The 9,118-nt window shown below is 50.6% G+C and overlaps 1 pseudogene; it reads left to right on the plus strand.

Annotated features, from left to right (window-relative positions):
- Positions 1-1,424: 1,424 nt before the first annotated feature.
- On the plus strand, positions 1,425-7,763 carry LOC119299479 (annotated as a pseudogene).
- Positions 7,764-9,118: the final 1,355 nt, after the last annotated feature.

Consider the following 9,118-nt stretch of genomic DNA (forward strand, 5'->3'; position numbering starts at 1 on the left):
GAGATGGGGATGACAAGCCACTATGGAAAGAAAGAAGATGGCATCTTCTTCAGTTTCCAGACCACATAGCCACGGAAAAAGAAAACTCAAGCAAAAACCTCAGAAAATCAAAAGAAAAGGAAAGGGCCAAAAATCAGGTTGTGACACATGTCTAACCAGTGTTATTGTTAATCTAATGCCTCCAGTAACATGATGCAATTAAACTGTGTTACAAATGGTACTCCTGCTATTTTCCCAAGTAGGATAAGTAAGTTGCTTCTTTACGTTGCCGAGTGTCTTGGTGTCCCCACTGTCCTATGCCCTTAAACCAACTCTTTAGGTGTTGTTGATCTACTGTATCTGGATTTCACGGAGCTGGCAGAATTCCGAACAGGCTCTTACTCCCTCTAGTTATCTAAAATGTCTTATATTAATTTACAGAGGGAGTATAAGGTATATACCTTCTTAGAATAATTTGTTTATCTAGTACAAGAAAAATGTAGTATTTGTTCTTAAAATTTAGAAAATGTTAAATATTGCATGGATCACAACGATTCATCGACAGTTCCTGGCTTCAACGGAGAATTAAGAGAATCTCAGCTGATTGAGAATTAGCAAAAAAAATGAATAATTTTTCAACCGGTTTTTTGTGGCCCCGGTAGTATGGGCTAATTTCAGGGCTCTTCTGATTTTCGTTTACGTTCGCTGGCCTAATTCTTTGTTTAACTATCAAATTTCGTCATAGCGCAATATAGCGTACTGACATCATTCCAACGTGGCTATGATTTTTTATCATCGTAATTTCCAGTGACTAGTTGACATGGTAACCAACGATTAAGCAATAGCTCCTTCTCCACTTCCAAACGAGGAGCCAAGAAATGGCCATGGCAATCACAAGACATCGTGTCATAAACCAAAATCCTTTCTAGTTTATAGCTTTTAAAAAAAGAATATACCCCAGCCTCTGCATCTGGATGATGCATGCAGAGATGTCGCAAAAATTTACAGCTGAAGATAGACCATTGAAGTTCTTGTTGCCCAACACAATTATATTTCTGTCAACATGATTTTGTTTACGAACCCTCACAGATCTCCAACACGTCGGCACGATCTCTCATGCTTGTTGCAACGTTTGCAGCTCAGAATTTAAATTAAAGTGCCACTCGCAAGCATATGGTTGTTTTGCAGATCACTTGTGAATGCCAAAGAACCAAATACCAACATTGCATCTGCTCCAGTAAACTACCGATTGTTTGTTAAATAAATACCACGGAACTGTTCCATTCTAGGTCCATTTGGGCAGCTGGTTCTATCTGTCACCTCACATTCTTCTGTCAGATTTGCACTGTTTGAATCGAATTTACATTTAGTGAAACATTCTCACATGAGATGAAAGTAAATTGGGGTGCAAATTAGATTAACTTTGGAAAGATTTGATGACGTGAACTGAAGGTTCCAAGAACGACAAGATGCTGGCGGCGCTGCGGGACTGGAAGATCGCGTCGGCGTACGAGACGTTCCCGTGGGAGAAGAAGATGAAGGAGCTGCTGCCGGTGCCGGAGTGTCAAACAGATTAGGGTTTGGAACAATGCTCGATACCCTTGGTGGGTACGGCTGTCATATATTTATAAGAGGGAACCGTACGAATACCGGTTATATTACAACACGTATATCTAATATATACTTAGTCTAACACCCTCCCTCAATCTTAACTATGTCCTGAAACACTCAGAAGGTTAAGATTGCGACGACATCCTTTAAAAGAAGGCAAGGGCAAGGGTTTATTGAAAATATCAGCAAGCTGATCCTTCGAAGAAACAAACTTAATCTGAAGGAGCTTCTGAGCAACACGTTCCCTCACAAAATGATAGTTAACTTCGATGTGCTTCGTTCGGGCATGAAATACTGGATTGGATGAAAGGTATATTGCACAAATGTTATCACACCAAAGAACAGGCGGCTGAGTTGGGGAGACCTTCAACTCTCGAAGCAATGACTGCACCCACATGATCTCAGTTGTGGCATTAGCAACAGCTTTGTACTCAGCTTCGGTACTACTCCGAGACACCGTAGCTTGCTTGCGAGCTTGCCAGGCGATCAAGTTAGGCCCAAAGAACACAGCATGTTCCCCCGTGGATCGCCGATCATCAGGACAACCAGCCCAATCGGCATCAGAAAATGCTGAGATCAGTCCAGAATGCTCAGGCTGAAGATGGAGACCATATGAACCAGTGTGACGAACATAGTGCAAGATGCGCTTAACAGCTGACCAGTGAGAATCACGTGGTGTATGAAGATACTGGCACACACGGTTAACTGCAAATGATATATCTGGTCGAGTAATGAGCAAGTACTGCAGTCCACCCACAATGCTGCGGTACTCTGTGGCATCCTCAGGAGAAAGCAAGTCACCAGCAAGAGCTGTCAGTTTGTCTGTAGCAGACATGGGAGTCATAGCAGACTTGCACTGCAACATACCGGCATGACGCAGGAGATCCTAAGAGTACTTCTTCTGAGTAAGAGTCAAGCCACCATCAGAATGAAGAACCTCTAGGCCCAGAAAATAATGCAGTCTCCCAAGATCCTTAACAGCAAACTCAGCACCAAGAGAGGACACAAGCCGATCTGTAGCAGAAGCAGACGAACTGACAAGGATGATGTCATCAACATAGACCAGAATGTACATAGTCACCTCAGGTCGCTGTAGAATAAACAGAGACGTGTCTGCTGTAGAAGGAACAAACCCATGCGCACGAAGAGCAGCGCCAAGACGGGCATGCCACGCACGCGGGGCCTGCTTCAAACCATAGAGAGCTTTGACAAGGCGACACAAATGATGTGGCTGAGCAGGGTCAACAAAACCTGGCGGCTGACGCATATAAACCTCTTCGTCTAGAACTCCATGGAGAAAGGCATTCTGAACATTAAGTTGTCGAAGCGACCATCCATGAGTAACAGCCAAAGAGAGAAGAACACGAATAGTAGTTGGTTTAATAACAGGACTGAATGTGTCTTCATAATCAATGACATACCGTTGTTTGAATCCCTTGGCAACCAGGCGTGCCTTGTACCTCTCAATGGAGCCATCAACATGTTTCTTCACCTTGAATACCCATTTAGAGTCAATGATATTAACACCAGATGGAGGTGGAACAAGACGCCAAGTGTTGTTTCTTTGAAGGGCATAAATCTCCTGCTCCATCGCAGCACGCTAATGTGGGATGCCAAGCGCTGCTCGAAAATGTCGTGATTCAGTCGTAGGGTCAGCCTCAGCATGTGCCACATAGGCCACAAGCCACGCGACAGTGCCGTCAGTGCGCTTCTTCGGTTGGAAGCTGCCACTTTTGCTGCGAGTATGGGGACGCAGGACGACAGGCGGAGGTGGCGCTGGAGCTGCCATACCAGAGGAGCCACTATCCATCAACTGCGAGGAGGACGCACCGGCGGGCGAGTCAACAGGCGCATCCGGTGGCACGGTCAGGGTCGGCGAAGACAGACCGGGCGTGACCGGCGTCAACGGATCAAGCGACGAAGACTTGGTGACCTGCGAGGCCTCCGGCTCAGGGGAGAGCGCCGCGGGTCCAGCCGGCCCGGCCGACAGCTCCGCGGGTTCGGCCAGCCCAGGCAACAGCGAGGCCGCTGGCCCCAGCGAATCGGTCACCCCGTCGGATCCTCGTGCATGGGGCATGCACGCGTGATTGAATTCGGGGTCAAGCGGGGTAGTGGCGGGGGCAGCCTCGTCGAGCGCCTCATCCGGCGTAGCAGCAACTGGCGCAGTTCTGGCCATATCATCATCCAGAAGCTCAAGTCGAGCGCCTCGTCCAGTCCCTGCACCATGGTTAGGCAACAACAGAGGAGAATATGCAGCATCCACAAATTGATTAGGAAAAACTGGAAAAGAGTGCAACTCGCTGACGGGAGTATCAGTGGGTGATGTGAGCGTGGAAAACGGGAAGACAGTCTCATCGAACACAACATCACGAGAAATGTAAACACGATTTGGCGGGATGTGAAGACACTTATAACCTTTGTGGAGAGGACTGTACCCAAGAAACACACATTGTTTAGATCGATACTCAAGTTTATGCTTATTGTACGGACGAAGATGCGGCCAACACGCACAGCCAAACACTTTAAGGAGGGAGTAATCTGGAGTTTCATTAAGCAACACTTCGAGTGGAGACTTCATGTGAAGGCGTCGTGTGGGAATCCTGTTTATCAAAAAACAGGCAGTAACAAAAGCATCACTCCAAAACCGAAACGGGACAGAGGCATGTGCAAGAAGTGTCAGGCCAGTTTCAACTATGTGACGGTGTTTGCACTCAGCTGCACCGTTCTACTGATGTGTATGAGGACAAGACACATGATGTGAGATGCCAAGATTCTGAAAGAAGGTGTTAAGGTTATGATACTCACCCCCCCCCCCCCCAGTCTGACTGAACATGGATAATTTTGTGCTTAAGAAATCGTTCAACATGTGCTTGAAATTGCATAAAGACATGAAACACATCAGATTTGCGCTTAATAAGATAAATCCAAGTAAAGCGACTGAAAGCATCGATGAAACTGACATAATAGTTGTGACCACTAACAGAAGTTTGGGCATAGCCCCACACGTCTGAAAACACAAGTTCAAGAGGAGCCGTGACAACATGACTTGATACAGAAAAAGGCAACTGATGACTCTTGCCTTGTTGACAAGCATCACACACTAGAAACTCCTTATTACTCAACTCAACAGGAAGATGATGGCGATGAAGCACATGGCGCACAATGGGAGTAGCGGGGTGGCCAAGGCGAGAGTGCCACTGCGATGACGACACCCGAACACCACTGAAAACTTGAGAGACTCGTGGCACATCAAGTGCGTATAAGCCATCGCGAGCTCGACCACTAAGAAGAACGTCCCTCGTGCCCCGGTCCTTAACAAAAAAATGGAAAGGGTGAAACTCAACAAACACATTGTTGTCACGAGTTAATTTAGGAATCGAGAGTAAACTACGTGTGACTGAGGGAACACAAAGGACATCAAGCAGACACAAGGTTTTAGTGGTACATGAAAGAAGAGATGCCTGACCAACATGTGAGATGGGCATACCTGATCCATTGGTCGTGCGGACCTGATCGTGACCGGTGTAGGGCTGGCGAGTGGCCAGCTTGTCAAGCTGACTCGTCAAATGGTCCGTAGTGCCCGTATCAATGTACCAGGAAGGATCCACCGAGTATGAAAGAGTGAACTCGGGATCCGGTGTAGCGAGAGCAGCTTGCTTCTCATTGCCCTTCCATTGTTCCCAATGCCAAGAAAATCTCGTTTAAAGCGATGATGGCAGCGAGACGCCAAGTGCCCCTCGATGCCGCAAGTTGACACTCAACCCCACCACCACATGCCTCGCAATGGAGCCGCTTGCGACCAGCCGTCGGAGGTGGAGCGGGCGGAGGGGGCTGGTTGCTTGAGGTCGGCGGCGCCTTCTGCTTGGCACCGCGGGAGCCCCCGCGGAGAGCAGCGTTCGCAGAAGGGCCCTCCGTGTAGACGCCAATGGAGCGGCAAGCAGCGAGCCTCTGTTCGGTGTTGAGAAGGCGTGCATAGAGATCGCGAGGAGGCATCGGTGTGTCACGTCCATTAATGTTTTCAAGGAGAGAATCATAGTCCTCATCAAGCCCATTGAGAATGAACGAAGTAAACTCCTCATCGCGAAGAGGCTTCCAAATAGACAATAGTGTATCAGCCAAACTTTTGACCTTGTTGAAGAAGGCCGTGACGGAGAGGTCATTTTTCTTAACCTCACCCAGCTGGTTACGAATGGCAGAGGAACGGGCCACCGACTGCGAGGAAAAGCTAGAGTCGAGCGTGGCCCATGCATCCCTCGACGTCGCGGCAAAGACCACCATGCCGGCGACGGAGGGTGTGGGCGAGGACTGAATGGCACCCAGAATAGCTTGATCCTGAGCAATCCACTAATGATGAGCAGGGTTGGACACCATGACGGAGCCACCAGCGGCCGAGGGCACCGGAACCATGGCCGGGGGACACGGCAGCGTACCATCGACATACCCCTCAAGGTAGTGACTACGCATCAGCGGCAACACCTGAGTGCGCCACAGGAGGTAGTTGTCAGCAGAGAGCTTCACCGTCACCAGGTGAGCGAAGTGGAAAGTTCCTGGTTCAGCCACCGATGCGGAGAGCTGCGAGTCGTACGTCGGAGGAGCACTGTACGGAATCAGCGCATCGGCCGACGGAGACATACGGTAGTGTTGATGAAGACCGTAGGGCGCCGTAGGAGGTACGTCGTAGAGCTGTAGCGACGTGACATGCGGCACAGAGGCAGCGTAGGGCGCGCCATTCGGCGCCTCGTAGGGCACCATGGAGGACGAAGCATACGGAGCCGGCGCGACATACGGTGACGATGGCGCGACGTACGGCGCTGGATATGGCCCACCGTACGGCACCTGGACGGGAGTGCAACGAGGGACTGAGGCCGGCGGCGCAGCAGAGTTCGCAGCGGCGCCGTAAGGCAGCTACGCAGGGGCGCGATCCCGATCCTGCATGGGGGCACCGTAGCCACGGTTGACGGCTGCCAGGGATGGATCGCATCGATCCTGCATGTGGGCAACGTACGCCAGGGATGGGTCGCTGCGATCCTGCATGGGAGCACCGTACGCGAGCGATGGATTTCTGGATGGTTGCGCGGGATCAAAGGCGTGCGACGCCATGGCGGCATCGCGGGCGATCTAAGGCGCGGGCGATCGGGGCGCTGGAGGACGCGACCCTGATGCAGACGGACGAGCCCAGGCGAGCGGGGTAGACGCCATGAATGGTGATTCCGTCGCCAGGGTTGACGGAGGCGGCGCGGCGGCGAAGACCGACGCGGCGGCGGCAGAGGAAACGGAAGCACGACGCGGACCGAACGCGTCATCTGATACCATGTCAAACAGATTAGGGTTTGGAACAATTCTTGTCGCTGCTGCTGCTGCCCAAGGCCACGGACGGCACCCACACCCGCTACAACACGTTCGACGAAACCCTCACCCGCGCCGATGACTGGCTCGCCTCGTCCCGTGCCTCCGGCGTCCCCGTCGAGCTTGCCAGCGTCCAGACGGAGGCGCTGCTCACCAAGATCTCCGGCGAGACGGCGGTGTCCACGGTGAACATGGGGTCCCTGTTCGACCTGGCCAACATGTCCAACGTCAGCTTGTACGGGTTCGAGGACTACCACGGCGTGGACATCGGCGTGGTGCGCGCGGTGCGGCTGTGGTATGCGCCATCGGGCCCCGGCGGCGAGATGGCGGTGGAGATCGTGCTGCGGCAGGGGGACACTAGGCTCGGCTTCGCCATCAGCCGGACCGAGGAGGGGTTCATCTACGTGTCATCGGTGGCGGACGAGAGCACGCCGGGCGTGGCGTCGACTCAATCGGGGCTGATCGAGCTGCACCGGGCGGTGAAGCGGGCGGGCAGGCTGCTGGTGGTGTCGAGGGTGGGAGGGGAGAAGGTGCTGCCGTGGATGGTCTCCACCGCCGGTGACGTCAGGTGCTACGACACCGTGTCGCTGAGCCAGAAGCTTTTGCTGCACCGCCACGCGCTCCGCCCCATCACGCTGCACTTCCTCATGTGGGACGAGGGCGCCCTCACCCTGCCCCCGCCGCCAGCGCCGCCGCTGCTCATGCTGTCGTCCAAAGGCGACGAGGAGGAGATCGATGGTGACGGGCCGGAGATCACGGCCGGCAAGGGGGGCAAGGGCTCGTCCTTTAGGTTCCAGAACATTGGACTCCCGGATAGCTGGCTGTGAATGTATCCATGGATTCAGAGCGGACCTGCCGGCTATACGTCAGTCAGTCATGTAATACTGACAGTGCATCTCGTTATCTCTACTTCTAATGGACGAGTTGGTTGAATAGTCCTGGTTTATTTTCGTCCAGTTTATTTTTGTCTGGTTTATTTTTGTCTCACCTCCCACCACCCCTTTCATGCTAAAACCAAACCACGTCTGATACTCCTTCCATTTATTCGTAATGTATTTATGTGAAAAAATCAATTATGATTAATCTATAATCAATCTCTAAAAAATCTAATCTAAATTAATCAACTATACCATAAGTTCTTCAATCACATTAAATAATATTTCCATACTTCTCAAAAATTACATTAATTAACGTTTCCATACCTTGCCCAAAATATTAATTAATGCGATTGAGGAACTTATGGTATAGTTGATTAACTTAGATTTGATTTTTTAGAGATTGATTAGAGATTCTTCGGTACACACGTAAAAAGGGAAGAAAAGAAAAAGGAAAACAAACCAGGAAAAGGAAACATATGCATGGACGTCAATCCCCTTCATCTCTCCCGCTCTCTTTCCTTTCCTAGGATGTAGCCACCGATTTTCTCCCTTGCTCATGTTCTCCTTAAAGAGGTGGACGTTGAGAGGCAACGAGCGTGGTAGGCCGGATCCTCCTGACCTTGCAGTCCTTCTCCGATGTCGTTCCTGCATAATCCAACGCCCTCCTCCTCCCAGTGCCGCACCTGCGTCATTGGAGGTTGTGTGCGAGCTGGCCGCCGTCCCCTAGTATCTTCAACAGGTTGTGTGTTGCTTCCAGATAACGCAATTCGTGGAAGATTTACAGAGAAGTGAGGGTTGGGGAGAACTAGCGTCGCACCATCGCCAATCTGTTGGATGACATGTAGCACAGCCATGCCATCGAGCCACCATAGCCGCTCCTTCCAGTAGGCAATGAGGTTTGGTCGAGGGCAGGGGTAACAGTTGTGCATGCTTGCTTGTTGTTATTCTCGAGGTGGATAGGTCATGCCATGAGCCCTCCTCCACGCATGGCGCAGCTTCCTCCGATCTCGCCCATCCTCGAATCCCTGCTGGCAGGTGATGCTGCTTCCTTACCTCAATGAGTCAAAACTGAAGGCATCCACTTCTTGTGGTAAGAACTGATCTCATGTATTGCCATTTTTATAAGTTTCTTGATGCGAATCATAGCAAGAATATTGTGTTCTTCCTATTTGTTTGATTAGTTCCAAAACAGAAGCAATTCTATCATGACGATTTCAAATGTTTCTTGTAGAAATTTAGCATAGTACTAAAGCAACTGAATTAGCATTTTATCACAACCGCGGGCTAATTCTGAAATAAAAGCC

This window comes from Triticum dicoccoides, chromosome 5A (assembly GCF_002162155.2).
Source record: "Triticum dicoccoides isolate Atlit2015 ecotype Zavitan chromosome 5A, WEW_v2.0, whole genome shotgun sequence".
Taxonomy (NCBI): Eukaryota; Viridiplantae; Streptophyta; class Magnoliopsida; order Poales; family Poaceae; genus Triticum; species Triticum dicoccoides.